Here is a 17902-nt window from a genome sequence, read left to right as displayed (position 1 = left end):
TCAAGAGAGATGGGGTTTCTCATATATTTAGGTTCTATAACGTCTTGCTGACAAAGCGCAATCCTTACCAAATGAGCATAGGACCCATGTAAGAGGTCATCTGGAAGAGTCATGCTCTTGTATGCCCTGGCCAGACGGGCCCTGCAAATTTGGAAGAATGCCATGCATCTGGTAGACAACTTGACTCCAGCACACTTACAGCAATTTCCTTAGGGCTTTGATCAGGGGCTGCTTAAATTTGCATACTCCACCCTATGTTGTGACTTTGAGATCCCTTGTTGAAATTGCTTTAGCCAGCCAAGAGGTGGCTATTGTCTCAATTTCAAAGCAGCTTTGAGCCGTTCAAATGGCTGGTGAATAGCACTTTCTCTTTGTTCGCCTCAAAGTTCTAAAGAGTTCTCCATAGGTCCTGCTCTGTACAGATTGTTCAAAGATCTGTTGGAAGTGCATATAATAGGATAAATAAATTGAGGGCATTCCTTTTCAGTACCTCACCTGCATGGCTGTCTGGCCTCTGGAAGATGCTGGGAAAGCAAGTCAGGATGGCCGAGTGGTCTAAGGCGCTGCGTTCAGGTCGCAGTCTCCTCTGGAGATGTGGGTTCAAATCCCACTTCTGACAGTCCTGTGTTTACTCTAATTTTTTTCTTGAGAAATATGATCATTTCCCTCGCAGTGGCTTATAGGATTGTCTTCTTGGAAGAGTGCAGTGAGTTTTTTTCTTGCTCTAGCCACTATTGGCCTAAGCTCTGTGCATTTTTTGGTTCCTAATATCTTTCTCACCCTTTAGATGAAAAAACAGCATGGGGTCAGGATGGCCGAGTGGTCTAAGGCGCTGCGTTAAGGCCGCAGTCTCTCCTGGAGGCGTGGGTTCAAATCCCACTTCTGACAAAACTTGAATTCCATTTTCTCTCTCAGTTCCTTTAGAATCTCAGCTAAAAATTGGCAATGTAAATAATATCTGAATAAGTACCAAACTTCAGTTTCAACTGCAAATGCATTTGCCCTATTCTATCTTTAACGTTAATGTAATATTCTTCTAGCACTCGTGGTGTTTTATATTTGTTTTGTGGGGTACTTTAAAAATCTTTTTTATGAAAGAAATGGGTTACATTAAGTCTTGTGATGTTTTAGGTTTCCAATAAGGAGGTTTTAAATTTTATGTCACGTCATTTTCAGATGCTTCATTCAAGAGATGTTTCCACTATAGAATGCAGAGCAAGGGCAAAAATACAAGTGATAGAGCGAGTGAGTGAGAAGGAGTGTTGTGGAAGGAGAGAATGAAACAAAGACAGAGTGAGTGAATGGCAGGGAGGCATAGAAGAGGAGTCTAGTAGTGAAGGAGACCTGCTTTTCCCTGCTCTTGACCTCCCACCCATCCCCAAACAACCACAAACATACCTTCTGTGCAAAGTTGGTATGCAGAATTTCACGCCTCAGCAAGTGAGGGTGAGTCCCAGGCCAGGGGCTAAAGAGCAAAAGAGTGCCTGTGCTCAGACTTTCCCTGCTAGGGATAGTTTATCTGGAACAAGGCCTACTCTCTTGTATCCAGCAAGGATCTAGAAATCCTGCATGAATCTGCAAGGCACATTGGCAGCATAAATTTGCATAAACTGCCCCACCTATTGCCTTCCTACTTCCTGTGCTGTAGTTGTTTGTGTAGAGAGAGAGGTCGCAGGCAAGGAAATGTTGTGAGTCGGATACAGGACCCTAAATAGCTGGTGAGAGGTATGTGGTGTTCTAAAAGCATGAAAACTGTATACCTGTGAAATAAAGTGCTTTCGTATGTGTTCTTCTGTGTTTATTGTCCTGTGCATAAAGTTGCACCTTGTGTTTGAAGGTTTAAATTATTTCAGGCTTGCATTGAGGTAGACGTTTCTGAGTAACTTTTATTCATTTCTTAAAAGCATATACTGTCAGGATGGCCGAGAGGTCTAAGGCGCTGTGTTTAGGCCACAGTCTCCTTTGGAGGCGTGGGTTCAAATCCCACTTCTGACATGCCTTTTGGAGATTTAATCTCCTTTATCAGGTTAACATCTGATGGAAGTTGCATCTGTTGGTCTTCACTTGGCACGTTATTCCGTTCTCCTCTTGTCAAGAGAGATGGGGTTTCTCATATATTTAGGTTCTATAACGTCTTGCTGACAAAGCGCAATCCTTACCAAATGAGCATAGGACCCATGTAAGAGGTCATCTGGAAGAGTCATGCTCTTGTATGCCCTGGCCAGACGGGCCCAGCAAATTTGGAAGAATGCCATTCATCTGGTAGACAACTGGACTCCAGCACACTTACAGCAATTTCCTCAGGGCTTTGATCAGGGGCTGCTTAAATTTGCATACTCCACCCTATGTTGTGACTTTGAGATCCCTTGTTGAAATTGCTTTAGCCAGCCAAGAGGTGGCTATTGTCTCAATTTCAAAGCAGCTTTGAGCCGTTCAAGTGGCTGGTGAATAGCACTTACTCTTTGTTCGCCTCAAAGTTCTAAAGAGTTCTCCATAGGTCCTGCTCTGTACAGATTGTTCAAAGATCTGTTGGAAGTGCATATAATAGGATAAATAAATTGAGGGCATTCCTTTTCAGTACCTCACCTGCATGGCTGTCTGGCCTCTGGAAGATGCTGTGAAAGCAAGTCAGGATGGCCGAGTGGTCTAAGGCGCTGCGTTCAGGTCGCAGTCTCCTCTGGAGGCGTGGGTTCAAATCCCACTTCTGACAGTCCTGTGTTTACTCTAATTTTTTTCTTGAGAAATATGATCATTTCCCTCGCAGTGGCTTATAGGATTGTCTTCTTGGAAGAGTGCAGTGAGTTTTTTTCTTGCTCTAGCCACTATTGGCCTAAGCTCTGTGCATTTTTTGGTTCCTAATATCTTTCTCACCCTTTAGATGAAAATGCAGCATGGGGTCAGGATGGCCGAGTGGTCTAAGGCGCTGCGTTAAGGCCGCAGTCTCTCCTGGAGGCGTGGGTTCGAATCCCACTTCTGACAAAACTTGAATTCCATTTTCTCTCTCAGTTCCTTTAGAATCTCAGCTAAAAATTGGCAATGTAAATAATATCTGAATAAGTACCAAACTTCAGTTTCAACTGCAAATGCATTTGCCCTATTCTATCTTTAACGTTAATGTAATATTCTTCTAGCACTCGTGGTGTTTTATATTTGTTTTGTGGGGTACTTTAAAAATCTTTTTTATGAAAGAAATGGGTTACATTAAGTCTTGTGATGTTTTAGGTTTCCAATAAGGAGGTTTTAAATTTTATGTCACGTCATTTTCAGATGCTTCATTCAAGAGATGTTTCCACTATAGAATGCAGAGCAAGGGCAAAAATACAAGTGATAGAGCGAGTGAGTGAGAAGGAGTGTTGTGGAAGGAGAGAATGAAACAAAGACAGAGTGAGTGAACGGCAGGGAGGCATAGAAGAGTAGTCTAGTAGTGAAGGAGACCTGCTTTTCCCTGCTCTTGACCTCCCACCCATCCCCAAACAACCACAAACATACCTTCTGTGCAAAGTTGGTATGCAGAATTTCATGCCTCAGCAAGTGAGGGTGAGTCCCAGGCCAGGGGCTAAAGAGCAAAAGAGTGCCTGTGCTCAGACTTTCCCTGCTAGGGATAGTTTATCTGGAACAAGGCCTACTCTCTTGTATCCAGCAAGGATCTAGAAATCCTGCATGAATCTGCAAGGCACATTGGCAGCATAAATTTGCATAAACTGCCCCACCTATTGCCTTCCTACTTCCTGTGCTGTAGTTGTTTGTGTAGAGAGAGAGGTCGCAGGCAAGGAAATGTTGTGAGTCGGATACAGGACCCTAAATAGCTGGTGAGAGGTATGTGGTGTTCTAAAAGCATGAAAACTGTATACCTGTGAAATAAAGTGCTTTCGTATGTGTTCTTCTGTGTTTATTGTCCTGTGCATAAAGTTGCACCTTGTGTTTGAAGGTTTAAATTATTTCAGGCATGCATTGAGGTAGACGTTTCTGAGTAACTTTTATTCATTTCTTAAAAGCATATACTGTCAGGATGGCCGAGAGGTCTAAGGCGCTGTGTTTAGGCCACAGTCTCCTTTGGAGGCGTGGGTTCGAATCCCACTTCTGACATGCCTTTTGGAGATTTAATCTCCTTTATCAGGTTAACATCTGATGGAAGTTGCATCTGTTGGTCTTCACTTGGCACGTTATTCCGTTCTCCTCTTGTCAAGAGAGATGGGGTTTCTCATATATTTAGGTTCTATAACGTCTTGCTGACAAAGCGCAATCCTTACCAAATGAGCATAGGACCCATGTAAGAGGTCATCTGGAAGAGTCATGCTCTTGTATGCCCTGGCCAGACGGGCCCTGCAAATTTGGAAGAATGCCATTCATCTGGTAGACAACTGGACTCCAGCACACTTACAGCAATCTCCTCAGGGCTTTGATCAGGGGCTGCTTAAATTTGCATACTCCACCCTATGTTGTGACTTTGAGATCCCTTGTTGAAATTGCTTTAGCCAGCCAAGAGGTGGCTATTGTCTCAATTTCAAAGCAGCTTTGAGCCGTTCAAGTGGCTGGTGAATAGCACTTTCTCTTTGTTTGCCTCAAAGTTCTAAAGAGTTCTCCATAGGTCCTGCTCTGTACAGATTGTTCAAAGATCTGTTGGAAGTGCATATAATAGGATAAATAAATTGAGGGCATTCCTTTTCAGTACCTCACCTGCATGGCTGTCTGGCCTCTGGAAGATGCTGGGAAAGCAAGTCAGGATGGCCGAGTGGTCTAAGGCGCTGCGTTCAGGTCGCAGTCTCCTCTGGAGGCGTGGGTTCAAATCCCACTTCTGACAGTCCTGTGTTTACTCTAATTTTTTTCTTGAGAAATATGATCATTTCCCTCGCAGTGGCTTATAGGATTGTCTTCTTGGAAGAGTGCAGTGAGTTTTTTTCTTGCTCTAGCCACTATTGGCCTAAGCTCTGTGCATTTTTTGGTTCCTAATATCTTTCTCACCCTTTAGATGAAAAAGCACCATGGGGTCATGATGGCCGAGTGGTCTAAGGCGCTGCGTTAAGGCCGCAGTCTCTCCTGGAGGCGTGGGTTCGAATCCCACTTCTGACAAAACTTCAATTCCATTTTCTCTCTCAGTTCCTTTAGAATCTCAGCTAAAAATTGGCAATGTAAATAATATCTGAATAAGTACCAAACTTCAGTTTCAACTGCAAATGCATTTGCCCTATTCTATCTTTAACGTTAATGTAATATTCTTCTAGCACTCGTGGTGTTTTATATTTCTTTTGTGGGGTACTTTAAAAATCTTTTTTATGAAAGAAATGGGTTACATTAAGTCTTATTATGTTTTAGGTTTACAATAAGGAGGTTTTAAACTTTATGTCACGTCATTTTCAGATGCTTCATTCAAGAGATGTTTCCACTATAGAATGCAGAGCACGGGCAAAAATACAAGTGATAGAGCGAGTGAGTGAGAAGGAGTGTTGTGGAAGGAGAGAATGAAACAAAGACAGAGTGAGTGAATGGCAGGGAGGCATAGAAGAGGAGTCTAGTGAAGGAGACCTGCTTTTCCCTGCTCTTGACCTCCCACCCATCCCCAAACAACCACAAACATACCTTCTGTGCAAAGTTGGTATGCAGAATTTCACGCCTCAGCAAGTGAGGGTGAGTCCCAGGCCAGGGGCTAAAGAGCAAAAGAGTGCCTGTGCTCAGACTTTCCCTGCTAGGGATAGTTTATCTGGAACAAGGCCTACTCTCTTGTATCCAGCAAGGATCTAGAAATCCTGCATGAATCTGCAAGGCACATTGGCAGCATAAATTTGCATAAACTGCCCCACCTATTGCCTTCCTACTTCCTGTGCTGTAGTTGTTTGTGTAGAGAGAGAGGTCGCAGGCAAGGAAATGTTGTGAGTCGGATACAGGACCCTAATTAGCTGGTGAGAGGTATGTGGTGTTCTAAAAGCATGAAAACTGTATACCTGTGAAATAAAGTGCTTTCGTATGTGTTCTTCTGTGTTTATTGTCCTGTGCATAAAGTTGCACCTTGTGTTTGAAGGTTTAAATTATTTCAGGCTTGCATTGAGGTAGACGTTTCTGAGTAACTTTTATTCATTTCTTAAAAGCATATACTGTCAGGATGGCCGAGAGGTCTAAGGCGCTGTGTTTAGGCCACAGTCTCCTTTGGAGGCGTGGGTTCGAATCCCACTTCTGACATGCCTTTTGGAGATTTAATCTCCTTTATCAGGTTAACATCTGATGGAAGTTGCATCTGTTGGTCTTCACTTGGCACGTTATTCCGTTCTCCTCTTGTCAAGAGAGATGGGGTTTCTCATATATTTAGGTTCTATAACGTCTTGCTGACAAAGCGCAATCCTTACCAAATGAGCATAGGACCCATGTAAGAGGTCATCTGGAAGAGTCATGCTCTTGTATGCCCTGGCCAGACGGGCCCAGCAAATTTGGAAGAATGCCATTCATCTGGTAGACAACTGGACTCCAGCACACTTACAGCAATTTCCTCAGGGCTTTGATCAGGGGCTGCTTAAATTTGCATACTCCACCCTATGTTGTGACTTTGAGATCCCTTGTTGAAATTGCTTTAGCCAGCCAAGAGGTGGCTATTGTGTCAATTTCAAAGCAGCTTTGAGCCGTTCAAGTGGCTGGTGAATAGCACTTTCTCTTTGTTCGCCTCAAAGTTCTAAAGAGTTCTCCATAGGTCCTGCTCTGTGCAGATTGTTCAAAGATCTGTTGGAAGTGCATATATTAGGATAAATAAATTGAGGGCATTCCTTTTCAGTACCTCACCTGCATTGCTGTCTGGCCTCTGAAAGATGCTGGGAAAACAAGTCAGGATGGCCGAGTGGTCTAAGGCGCTGCGTTCAGGTCGCGGTCTCCTCTGGAGGCGTGGGTTCAAATCCCACTTCTGACAGTCCTCTGTTTACTCTAATTTTTTTCTTGAGAAATATGATCATTTCCCTCGCAGTGGCTTATAGGATTGTCTTCTTGGAAGAGTGCAGTGAGTTTTTTTCTTGCTCTAGCCACTATTGGCCTAAGCTCTGTGCATTTTTTGGTTCCTAATATCTTTCTCACCCTTTAGATGAAAATGCAGCATGGGGTCAGGATGGCAGAGTGGTCTAAGGCGCTGCGTTAAGGCCGCAGTCTCTCCTGGAGGCGTGGGTTCGAATCCCACTTCTGACAAAACTTGAATTCCATTTTCTCTCTCAGTTCCTTTAGAATCTCAGCTAAAAATTGGCAATGTAAATAATATCTGAATAAGTACCAAACTTCAGTTTCAACTGCAAATGCATTTGCCCTATTCTATCTTTAACGTTAATGTAATATTCTTCTAGCACTCGTGGTGTTTTATATTTGTTTTGTGGGGTACTTTAAAAATCTTTTTTATGAAAGAAATGGGTTACATTAAGTCTTGTGATGTTTTAGGTTTCCAATAAGGAGGTTTTAAATTTTATGTCACGTCATTTTCAGATGCTTCATTCAAGAGATGTTTCCACTATAGAATGTAGAGCAAGGGCAAAAATACAAGTGATAGAGCGAGTGAGTGAGAAGGAATGTTGTGGAAGGAGAGAATGAAACAAAGACAGAGTGAGTGAACGGCAGGGAGGCATAGAAGAGTAGTCTAGTAGTGAAGGAGACCTGCTTTTCCCTGCTCTTGACCTCCCACCCATCCCCAAACAACCACAAACATACCTTCTGTGCAAAGTTGGTATGCAGAATTTCATGCCTCAGCAAGTGAGGGTGAGTCCCAGGCCAGGGGCTAAAGAGCAAAAGAGTGCCTGTGCTCAGACTTTCCCTGCTAGGGATAGTTTATCTGGAACAAGGCCTACTCTCTTGTATCCAGCAAGGATCTAGAAATCCTGCATGAATCTGCAAGGCACATTGGCAGCATAAATTTGCATAAACTGCCCCACCTATTGCCTTCCTACTTCCTGTGCTGTAGTTGTTTGTGTAGAGAGATAGGTCGCAGGCAAGGAAATGTTGTGAGTCGGATACAGGACCCTAAATAGCTGGTGAGAGGTATGTGGTGTTCTAAAAGCATGAAAACTGTATACCTGTGAAATAAAGTGCTTTCGTATGTGTTCTTCTGTGTTTATTGTCCTGTGCATAAAGTTGCACCTTGTGTTTGAAGGTTTAAATTATTTCAGGCTTGCATGGAGGTAGACGTTTCTGAGTAACTTTTATTCATTTCTTAAAAGCCTATACTGTCAGGGTGGCCGAGAGGTCTAAGGCGCTGTGTTTAGGCCACGGTCTCCTTTGGAGGCGTGGGTTCGAATCCCACTTCTGACATGCCTTTTGGAGATTTAATCTCCTTTATCAGGTTAACATCTGATGGAAGTTGCATCTGTTGGTCTTCACTTCGCACGTTATTCCGTTCTCCTCTTGTCAAGAGAGATGGGGTTTCTCATATATTTAGGTTCTATAACGTCTTGCTGACAAAGCGCAATCCTTACCAAATGAGCATAGGACCCATGTAAGAGGTCATCTGGAAGAGTCATGCTCTTGTATGCACTGGCCAGACGGGCCCTGCAAATTTGGAAGAATGCCATGCATCTGGTAGACAACTGGACTCCAGCACACTTACAGCAATTTCCTTAGGGCTTTGATCAGGGGCTGCTTAAATTTGCATACTCCACCCTATGTTGTGACTTTGAGATCCCTTGTTGAAATTGCTTTAGCCAGCCAAGAGGTGGCTATTGTCTCAATTTCAAAGCAGCTTTGAGCCGTTCAAGTGGCTGGTGAATAGCACTTTCTCTTTGTTCGCCTCAAAGTTCTAAAGAGTTCTCCATAGGTCCTGCTCTGTACAGATTGTTCAAAGATCTGTTGGAAGTGCATATAATAGGATAAATAAATTGAGGGCATTCCTTTTCAGTACCTCACCTGCATGGCTGTCTGGCCTCTGGAAGATGCTGGGAAAGAAAGTCAGGATGGCCGAGTGGTCTAAGGCGCTGCGTTCAGGTCGCAGTCTCCTCTGGAGGCGTGGGTTCAAATCCCACTTCTGACAGTCCTGTGTTTACTCTAATTATTTTCTTGAGAAATATGATCATTTCCCTCGCAGTGGCTTATAGGATTGTCTTCTTGGAAGAGTGCAGTGAGTTTTTTTCTTGCTCTAGCCACTATTGGCCTCAGCTCTGTGCATTTTTTGGTTCCTAATATCTTTCTCACCCTTTAGATGAAAAAGCAGCATGGGGTCAGGATGGCCGAGTGGTCTAAGGCGCTGCGTTAAGGCCGCAGTCTCTCGTGGAGGCGTGGGTTCGAATCCCACTTCTGACAAAACTTGAATTCCATTTTCTCTCTCAGTTCCTTTAGAATCTCAGCTAAAAATTGGCAATGTAAATAATATCTGAATAAGTACCAAACTTCAGTTTCAACTGCAAATGCATTTGCCCTATTCTATCTTTAACGTTAATGTAATATTCTTCTAGCACTCGTGGTGTTTTATATTTGTTTTGTGGGGTACTTTAAAAATCTTTTTTATGAAAGAAATGGGTTACATTAAGTCTTGTGATGTTTTAGGTTTCCAATAAGGAGGTTTTAAATTTTATGTCACGTCATTTTCAGATGCTTCATTCAAGAGATGTTTCCACTATAGAATGCAGAGCAAGGGCAAAAATACAAGTGATAGAGCGTGTTGTGGAAGGAGAGAATGAAACAAAGACAGAGTGAGTGAATGGCAGGGAGGCATAGAAGAGGAGTCTAGTAGTGAAGGAGACCTGCTTTTCCATGCTCTTGACCTCCCACCCATCCCCAAACAACCACAAACATACCTTCTGTGCAAAGTTGGTATGCAGAATTTCACGCCTCAGCAAGTGAGGGTGAGTCCCAGGCCAGGGGCTAAAGAGCAAAAGAGTGCCTGTGCTCAGACTTTCCCTGCTAGGGATAGTTTATCTGGAACAAGGCCTACTCTCTTGTATCCAGCAAGGATCTAGAAATCCTGCATGAATCTGCAAGGCACATTGGCAGCATAAATTTGCATAAACTGCCCCACCTATTGCCTTCCTACTTCCTGTGCTGTAGTTGTTTGTGTAGAGAGAGAGGTCGCAGGCAAGGAAATGTTGTGAGTCGGATACAGGACCCTAAATAGCTGGTGAGAGGTATGTGGTGTTCTAAAAGCATGAAAACTGTATACCTGTGAAATAAAGTGCTTTCGTATGTGTTCTTCTGTGTTTATTGTCCTGTGCATAAAGTTGCACCTTGTGTTTGAAGGTTTAAATTATTTTAGGCTTGCATTGAGGTAGACGTTTCTGAGTAACTTTTATTCATTTCTTAAAAGCATATACTGTCAGGATGGCCGAGAGGTCTAAGGCGCTGTGTTTAGGCCACAGTCTCCTTTGGAGGCATGGGTTCGAATCCCACTTCTGACATGCCTTTTGGAGATTTAATCTCCTTTATCAGGTTAACATCTGATGGAAGTTGCATCTGTTGGTCTTCACTTGGCACGTTATTCCGTTCTCCTCTTGTCAAGAGAGATGGGGTTTCTCATATATTTAGGTTCTATAACGTCTTGCTGACAAAGCGCAATCCTTACCAAATGAGCATAGGACCCATGTAAGAGGTCATCTGGAAGAGTCATGCTCTTGTATGCCCTGGCCAGACGGGCCCAGCAAATTTGGAAGAATGCCATTCATCTGGTAGACAACTGGACTCCAGCACACTTACAGCAATTTCCTCAGGGCTTTGATCAGGGGCTGCTTAAATTTGCATACTCCACCCTATGTTGTGACTTTGAGATCCCTTGTTGAAATTGCTTTAGCCAGCCAAGAGGTGGCTATTGTCTCAATTTCAAAGCAGCTTTGAGCCGTTCAAGTGGCTGGTGAATAGCACTTTCTCTTTGTTTGCCTCAAAGTTCTAAAGAGTTCTCCATAGGTCCTGCTCTGTACAGATTGTTCAAAGATCTGTTGGAAGTGCATATAATAGGATAAATAAATTGAGGGCATTCCTTTTCAGTACCTCACCTGCATGGCTGTCTGGCCTCTGGAAGATGCTGGGAAAGCAAGTCAGGATGGCCGAGTGGTCTAAGGCGCTGCGTTCAGGTCGCAGTCTCCTCTGGAGGCGTGGGTTCAAATCCCACTTCTGACAGTCATGTGTTTACTCTAATTTTTTTCTTGAGAAATATGATCATTTCCCTGGCAGTGGCTTATAGGATTGTCTTCTTGGAAGAGTGCAGTGAGTTTTTTTCTTGCTCTAGCCACTATTGGCCTAAGCTCTGTGCATTTTTTGGTTCCTAATATCTTTCTCACCCTTTAGATGAAAAAGCACCATGGGGTCAGGATGGCCGAGTGGTCTAAGGCGCTGCGTTAAGGCCGCAGTCTCTCCTGGAGGCGTAGGTTCGAATCCCACTTCTGACAAAACTTGAATTCCATTTTCTCTCTCAGTTCCTTTAGAATCTCAGCTAAAAATTGGCAATGTAAATAATATCTGAATAAGTACCAAACTTCAGTTTCAACTGCAAATGCATTTGCCCTATTCTATCTTTAACGTTAATGTAATATTCTTCTAGCACTCGTGGTGTTTTATATTTGTTTTGTGGGGTACTTTAAAAATCTTTTTTATGAAAGAAATGGGTTACATTAAGTCTTGTGATGTTTTAGGTTTCCAATAAGGAGGTTTTAAATTTTATGTCACGTCATTTTCAGATGCTTCATTCAAGAGATGTTTCCACTATAGAATGCAGAGCAAGGGCAAAAATACAAGTGATAGAGCGAGTGAGTGAGAAGGAGTGTTGTGGAAGGAGAGAATGAAACAAAGACAGAGTGAGTGAATGGCAGGGAGGCATAGAAGAGGAGTCTAGTAGTGAAGGAGACCTGCTTTTCCCTGCTCTTGACCTCCCACCCATCCCCAAACAACCACAAACATACCTTCTGTGCAAAGTTGGTATGCAGAATTTCACGCCTCAGCAAGTGAGGGTGAGTCCCAGGCCAGGGGCTAAAGAGCAAAAGAGTGCCTGTGCTCAGACTTTCCCTGCTAGGGATAGTTTATCTGGAACAAGGCCTACTCTCTTGTATCCAGCAAGGATCTAGAAATCCTGCATGAATCTGCAAGGCACATTGGCAGCATAAATTTGCATAAACTGCCCCACCTATTGCCTTCCTACTTCCTGTGCTGTAGTTGTTTGTGTAGAGAGAGAGGTCGCAGGCAAGGAAATGTTGTGAGTCGGATACAGGACCCTAAATAGCTGGTGAGAGGTATGTGGTGTTCTAAAAGCATGAAAACTGTATACCTGTGAAATAAAGTGCTTTCGTATGTGTTCTTCTGTGTTTATTGTCCTGTGCATAAAGTTGCACCTTGTGTTTGAAGGTTTAAATTATTTCAGGCTTGCATTGAGGTAGACGTTTCTGAGTAACTTTTATTCATTTCTTAAAAGCATATACTGTCAGGATGGCCGAGAGGTCTAAGGCGCTGTGTTTAGGCCACAGTCTCCTTTGGAGGCGTGGGTTCAAATCCCACTTCTGACATGCCTTTTGGAGATTTAATCTCCTTTATCAGGTTAACATCTGATGGAAGTTGCATCTGTTGGTCTTCACTTGGCACGTTATTCCGTTCTCCTCTTGTCAAGAGAGATGGGGTTTCTCATATATTTAGGTTCTATAACGTCTTGCTGACAAAGCGCAATCCTTACCAAATGAGCATAGGACCCATGTAAGAGGTCATCTGGAAGAGTCATGCTCTTGTATGCCCTGGCCAGACGGGCCCAGCAAATTTGGAAGAATGCCATTCATCTGGTAGACAACTGGACTCCAGCACACTTACAGCAATTTCCTCAGGGCTTTGATCAGGGGCTGCTTAAATTTGCATACTCCACCCTATGTTGTGACTTTGAGATCCCTTGTTGAAATTGCTTTAGCCAGCCAAGCGGTGGCTATTGTCTCAATTTCAAAGCAGCTTTGAGCCGTTCAAGTGGCTGGTGAATAGCACTTACTCTTTGTTCGCCTCAAAGTTCTAAAGAGTTCTCCATAGGTCCTGCTCTGTACAGATTGTTCAAAGATCTGTTGGAAGTGCATATAATAGGATAAATAAATTGAGGGCATTCCTTTTCAGTACCTCACCTGCATGGCTGTCTGGCCTCTGGAAGATGCTGGGAAAGCAAGTCAGGATGGCCGAGTGGTCTAAGGCGCTGCATTCAGGTCGCAGTCTCCTCTGGAGGCGTGGGTTCAAATCCCACTTCTGACAGTCCTGTGTTTACTCTAATTTTTTTCTTGAGAAATATGATCATTTCCCTCGCAGTGGCTTATAGGATTGTCTTCTTGGAAGAGTGCAGTGAGTTTTTTTCTTGCTCTAGCCACTATTGGCCTAAGCTCTGTGCATTTTTTGGTTCCTAATATCTTTCTCACCCTTTAGATGAAAATGCAGCATGGGGTCAGGATGGCCGAGTGGTCTAAGGCGCTGCGTTAAGGCCGCAGTCTCTCCTGGAGGCGTGGGTTCGAATCCCACTTCTGACAAAACTTGAATTCCATTTTCTCTCTCAGTTCCTTTAGAATCTCAGCTAAAAATTGGCAATGTAAATAATATCTGAATAAGTACCAAACTTCAGTTTCAACTGCAAATGCATTTGCCCTATTCTATCTTTAACGTTAATGTAATATTCTTCTAGCACTCGTGGTGTTTTATATTTGTTTTGTGGGGTACTTTAAAAATCTTTTTTATGAAAGAAATGGGTTACATTAAGTCTTGTGATGTTTTAGGTTTCCAATAAGGAGGTTTTAAATTTTATGTCACGTCATTTTCAGATGCTTCATTCAAGAGATGTTTCCACTATAGAATGCAGAGCAAGGGCAAAAATACAAGTGATAGAGCGAGTGAGTGAGAAGGAGTGTTGTGGAAGGAGAGAATGAAACAAAGACAGAGTGAGTGAACGGCAGGGAGGCATAGAAGAGTAGTCTAGTAGTGAAGGAGACCTGCTTTTCCCTGCTCTTGACCTCCCACCCATCCCCAAACAACCACAAACATACCTTCTGTGCAAAGTTGGTATGCAGAATTTCATGCCTCAGCAAGTGAGGGTGAGTCCCAGGCCAGGGGCTAAAGAGCAAAAGAGTGCCTGTGCTCAGACTTTCCCTGCTAGGGATAGTTTATCTGGAACAAGGCCTACTCTCTTGTATCCAGCAAGGATCTAGAAATCCTGCATGAATCTGCAAGGCACATTGGCAGCATAAATGTGCATAAACTGCCCCACCTATTGCCTTCCTACTTCCTGTGCTGTAGTTGTTTGTGTAGAGAGAGAGGTCGCAGGCAAGGAAATGTTGTGAGTCGGATACAGGACCCTAAATAGCTGGTGAGAGGTATGTGGTGTTCTAAAAGCATGAAAACTGTATACCTGTGAAATAAAGTGCTTTCGTATGTGTTCTTCTGTGTTTATTGTCCTGTGCATAAAGTTGCACCTTGTGTTTGATGGTTTAAATTATTTCAGGCTTGCATGGAGGTAGACGTTTCTGAGTAACTTTTATTCATTTATTAAAAGCCTATACTGTCAGGATGGCCGAGAGGTCTAAGGCGCTGTGTTTAGGCCACAGTCTCCTTTGGAGGCGTGGTTTCGAATCACACTTCTGACATGCCTTTTGGAGATTTAATCTCCTTTATCAGGTTAACATCTGATGGAAGTTGCATCTGTTGGTCTTCACTTGGCACTTTATTCCGTTCTCCTCTTGTCAAGAGAGATGGGGTTTCTCATATATTTAGGTTCTATAACGTCTTGCTGACAAAACGCAATCCTTACCAAATGAGCATAGGACCCATGTAAGAGGTCATCTGGAAGAGTCATGCTCTTGTATGCCCTGGCCAGACGGGCCCTGCAAATTTGGAAGAATGCCATTCATCTGGTAGACAACTGGACTCCAGCACACTTACAGCAATCTCCTCAGGGCTTTGATCAGGGGCTGCTTAAATTTGCATACTCCACCCTATGTTGTGACTTTGAGATCCCTTGTTGAAATTGCTTTAGCCAGCCAAGAGGTGGCTATTGTCTCAATTTCAAAGCAGCTTTGAGCCGTTCAAGTGGCTGGTGAATAGCACTTTCTCTTTGTTTGCCTCAAAGTTCCAAAGAGTTCTCCATAGGTCCTGCTCTGTACAGATTGTTCAAAGATCTGTTGGAAGTGCATATAATAGGATAAATAAATTGAGGGCATTCCTTTTCAGTACCTCACCTGCATGGCTGTCTGGCCTCTGGAAGATGCTGGGAAAGCAAGTCAGGATGGCCGAGTGGTCTAAGGCGCTGCGTTCAGGTCGCAGTCTCCTCTGGAGGCGTGGGTTCAAATCCCACTTCTGACAGTCCTGTGTTTACTCTAATTTTTTTCTTGAGAAATATGATCATTTCCCTCGCAGTGGCTTATAGGATTGTCTTCTTGGAAGAGTGCAGTGAGTTTTTTTCTTGCTCTAGCCACTATTGGCCTAAGCTCTGTGCATTTTTTGGTTCCTAATATCTTTCTCACCCTTTAGATGAAAAAGCACCATGGGGTCATGATGGCCGAGTGGTCTAAGGCGCTGCGTTAAGGCCGCAGTCTCTCCTGGAGGCGTGGGTTCGAATCCCACTTCTGACAAAACTTCAACTCCATTTTCTCTCTCAGTTCCTTTAGAATCTCAGCTAAAAATTGGCAATGTAAATAATATCTGAATAAGTACCAAACTTCAGTTTCAACTGCAAATGCATTTGCCCTATTCTATCTTTAACGTTAATGTAATATTCTTCTAGCACTCGTGGTGTTTTATATTTCTTTTGTGGGGTACTTTAAAAATCTTTTTTATGAAAGAAATGGGTTACATTAAGTCTTATTATGTTTTAGGTTTACAATAAGGAGGTTTTAAACTTTATGTCACGTCATTTTCAGATGCTTCATTCAAGAGATGTTTCCACTATAGAATGCAGAGCACGGGCAAAAATACAAGTGATAGAGCGAGTGAGTGAGAAGGAGTGTTGTGGAAGGAGAGAATGAAACAAAGACAGAGTGAGTGAATGGCAGGGAGGCATAGAAGAGGAGTCTAGTAGTGAAGGAGACCTGCTTTTCCCTGCTCTTGACCTCCCACCCATCCCCAAACAACCACAAACATACCTTCTGTGCAAAGTTGGTATGCAGAATTTCACGCCTCAGCAAGTGAGGGTGAGTCCCAGGCCAGGGGCTAAAGAGCAAAAGAGTGCCTGTGCTCAGACTTTCCCTGCTAGGGATAGTTTATCTGGAACAAGGCCTACTCTCTTGTATCCAGCAAGGATCTAGAAATCCTGCATGAATCTGCAAGGCACATTGGCAGCATAAATTTGCATAAACTGCCCCACCTATTGCCTTCCTACTTCCTGTGCTGTAGTTGTTTGTGTAGAGAGAGAGGTCGCAGGCAAGGAAATGTTGTGAGTCGGATACAGGACCCTAATTAGCTGGTGAGAGGTATGTGGTGTTCTAAAAGCATGAAAACTGTATACCTGTGAAATAAAGTGCTTTCGTATGTGTTCTTCTGTGTTTATTGTCCTGTGCATAAAGTTGCACCTTGTGTTTGAAGGTTTAAATTATTTCAGGCTTGCATTGAGGTAGACGTTTCTGAGTAACTTTTATTCATTTCTTAAAAGCATATACTGTCAGGATGGCCGAGAGGTCTAAGGCGCTGTGTTTAGGCCACAGTCTCCTTTGGAGGCGTGGGTTCGAATCCCACTTCTGACATGCCTTTTGGAGATTTAATCTCCTTTATCAGGTTAACATCTGATGGAAGTTGCATCTGTTGGTCTTCACTTGGCACGTTATTCCGTTCTCCTCTTGTCAAGAGAGATGGGGTTTCTCATATATTTAGGTTCTATAACGTCTTGCTGACAAAGCGCAATCCTTACCAAATGAGCATAGGACCCATGTAAGAGGTCATCTGGAAGAGTCATGCTCTTGTATGCCCTGGCCAGACGGGCCCAGCAAATTTGGAAGAATGCCATTCATCTGGTAGACAACTGGACTCCAGCACACTTACAGCAATTTCCTCAGGGCTTTGATCAGGGGCTGCTTAAATTTGCATACTCCACCCTATGTTGTGACTTTGAGATCCCTTGTTGAAATTGCTTTAGCCAGCCAAGAGGTGGCTATTGTGTCAATTTCAAAGCAGCTTTGAGCCGTTCAAGTGGCTGGTGAATAGCACTTTCTCTTTGTTCGCCTCAAAGTTCTAAAGAGTTCTCCATAGGTCCTGCTCTGTACAGATTGTTCAAAGATCTGTTGGAAGTGCATATAATAGGATAAATAAATTGAGGGCATTCCTTTTCAGTACCTCACCTGCATTGCTGTCTGGCCTCTGGAAGATGCTGGGAAAACAAGTCAGGATGGCCGAGTGGTCTAAGGCGTTGCGTTCAGGTCGCGGTCTCCTCTGGAGGCGTGGGTTCAAATCCCACTTCTGACAGTCCTCTGTTTACTATAATTTTTTTCTTGAGAAATATGATCATTTCCCTCGCAGTGGCTTATAGGATTGTCTTCTTGGAAGAGTGCAGTGAGTTTTTTTCTTGCTCTAGCCACTATTGGCCTAAGCTCTGTGCATTTTTTGGTTCCTAATATCTTTCTCACCCTTTAGATGAAAATGCAGCATGGGGTCAGGATGGCCAAGTGGTCTAAGGCGCTGCGTTAAGGCCGCAGTCTCTCCTGGTGGCGTGGGTTCGAATCCCACTTCTGACAAAACTTGAATTCCATTTTCTCTCTCAGTTCCTTTAGAATCTCAGCTAAAAATTGGCAATGTAAATAATATCTGAATAAGTACCAAACTTCAGTTTCAACTGCAAATGCATTTGCCCTATTCTATCTTTAACGTTAATGTAATATTCTTCTAGCACTCGTGGTGTTTTATATTTGTTTTGTGGGGTACTTTAAAAATCTTTTTTATGAAAGAAATGGGTTACATTAAGTCTTGTGATGTTTTAGGTTTCCAATAAGGAGGTTTTAAATTTTATGTCACGTCATTTTCAGATGCTTCATTCAAGAGA

General features: G+C 43.2%; 20 non-coding genes across 20 annotated transcripts; all 20 read left to right on the top strand.

The window, feature by feature from the left end:
• The first annotated feature begins 536 nt into the window (after positions 1-536).
• TRNAL-CAG (transfer RNA leucine (anticodon CAG)) lies at positions 537-619 on the top strand. The gene has a single exon. It is a non-coding gene; the product is annotated as a tRNA-Leu (tRNA).
• A 186-nt stretch (positions 620-805) lies between these two features.
• TRNAL-AAG (transfer RNA leucine (anticodon AAG)) lies at positions 806-888 on the top strand. Its single transcript has one exon. It is a non-coding gene; the product is annotated as a tRNA-Leu (tRNA).
• Positions 889-1912: 1024 nt separating this feature from the next.
• On the top strand, positions 1913-1995 carry TRNAL-UAG (transfer RNA leucine (anticodon UAG)). The gene has a single exon. It is a non-coding gene; the product is annotated as a tRNA-Leu (tRNA).
• Positions 1996-2627: 632 nt separating this feature from the next.
• Positions 2628-2710, top strand: TRNAL-CAG (transfer RNA leucine (anticodon CAG)). The gene has a single exon. It is a non-coding gene; the product is annotated as a tRNA-Leu (tRNA).
• A 186-nt stretch (positions 2711-2896) lies between these two features.
• Positions 2897-2979, top strand: TRNAL-AAG (transfer RNA leucine (anticodon AAG)). The gene has a single exon. It is a non-coding gene; the product is annotated as a tRNA-Leu (tRNA).
• A 1024-nt stretch (positions 2980-4003) lies between these two features.
• On the top strand, positions 4004-4086 carry TRNAL-UAG (transfer RNA leucine (anticodon UAG)). The gene has a single exon. It is a non-coding gene; the product is annotated as a tRNA-Leu (tRNA).
• Positions 4087-4718: 632 nt separating this feature from the next.
• Positions 4719-4801, top strand: TRNAL-CAG (transfer RNA leucine (anticodon CAG)). The gene has a single exon. It is a non-coding gene; the product is annotated as a tRNA-Leu (tRNA).
• Positions 4802-6091: 1290 nt separating this feature from the next.
• TRNAL-UAG (transfer RNA leucine (anticodon UAG)) lies at positions 6092-6174 on the top strand. Its single transcript has one exon. It is a non-coding gene; the product is annotated as a tRNA-Leu (tRNA).
• Positions 6175-6806: 632 nt separating this feature from the next.
• On the top strand, positions 6807-6889 carry TRNAL-CAG (transfer RNA leucine (anticodon CAG)). The gene has a single exon. It is a non-coding gene; the product is annotated as a tRNA-Leu (tRNA).
• Positions 6890-7075: 186 nt separating this feature from the next.
• Positions 7076-7158, top strand: TRNAL-AAG (transfer RNA leucine (anticodon AAG)). The gene has a single exon. It is a non-coding gene; the product is annotated as a tRNA-Leu (tRNA).
• A 1024-nt stretch (positions 7159-8182) lies between these two features.
• On the top strand, positions 8183-8265 carry TRNAL-UAG (transfer RNA leucine (anticodon UAG)). Its single transcript has one exon. It is a non-coding gene; the product is annotated as a tRNA-Leu (tRNA).
• Positions 8266-8897: 632 nt separating this feature from the next.
• On the top strand, positions 8898-8980 carry TRNAL-CAG (transfer RNA leucine (anticodon CAG)). Its single transcript has one exon. It is a non-coding gene; the product is annotated as a tRNA-Leu (tRNA).
• Positions 8981-9166: 186 nt separating this feature from the next.
• On the top strand, positions 9167-9249 carry TRNAL-AAG (transfer RNA leucine (anticodon AAG)). Its single transcript has one exon. It is a non-coding gene; the product is annotated as a tRNA-Leu (tRNA).
• Positions 9250-10257: 1008 nt separating this feature from the next.
• Positions 10258-10340, top strand: TRNAL-UAG (transfer RNA leucine (anticodon UAG)). Its single transcript has one exon. It is a non-coding gene; the product is annotated as a tRNA-Leu (tRNA).
• A 632-nt stretch (positions 10341-10972) lies between these two features.
• On the top strand, positions 10973-11055 carry TRNAL-CAG (transfer RNA leucine (anticodon CAG)). Its single transcript has one exon. It is a non-coding gene; the product is annotated as a tRNA-Leu (tRNA).
• Positions 11056-12348: 1293 nt separating this feature from the next.
• On the top strand, positions 12349-12431 carry TRNAL-UAG (transfer RNA leucine (anticodon UAG)). Its single transcript has one exon. It is a non-coding gene; the product is annotated as a tRNA-Leu (tRNA).
• Positions 12432-13332: 901 nt separating this feature from the next.
• On the top strand, positions 13333-13415 carry TRNAL-AAG (transfer RNA leucine (anticodon AAG)). The gene has a single exon. It is a non-coding gene; the product is annotated as a tRNA-Leu (tRNA).
• Positions 13416-15154: 1739 nt separating this feature from the next.
• On the top strand, positions 15155-15237 carry TRNAL-CAG (transfer RNA leucine (anticodon CAG)). The gene has a single exon. It is a non-coding gene; the product is annotated as a tRNA-Leu (tRNA).
• A 1293-nt stretch (positions 15238-16530) lies between these two features.
• Positions 16531-16613, top strand: TRNAL-UAG (transfer RNA leucine (anticodon UAG)). Its single transcript has one exon. It is a non-coding gene; the product is annotated as a tRNA-Leu (tRNA).
• Positions 16614-17514: 901 nt separating this feature from the next.
• TRNAL-AAG (transfer RNA leucine (anticodon AAG)) lies at positions 17515-17597 on the top strand. The gene has a single exon. It is a non-coding gene; the product is annotated as a tRNA-Leu (tRNA).
• The last annotated feature ends 305 nt before the right edge of the window (positions 17598-17902 follow it).

The sequence above is a fragment of the Triturus cristatus genome, chromosome 6 (genome assembly GCF_964204655.1).
Source record: "Triturus cristatus chromosome 6, aTriCri1.1, whole genome shotgun sequence".
Taxonomy (NCBI): Eukaryota; Metazoa; Chordata; class Amphibia; order Caudata; family Salamandridae; genus Triturus; species Triturus cristatus.
The sequence above is the reverse complement of the archived record's forward strand: the minus strand, read 5'-3'. Positions and strand labels throughout refer to the sequence as shown.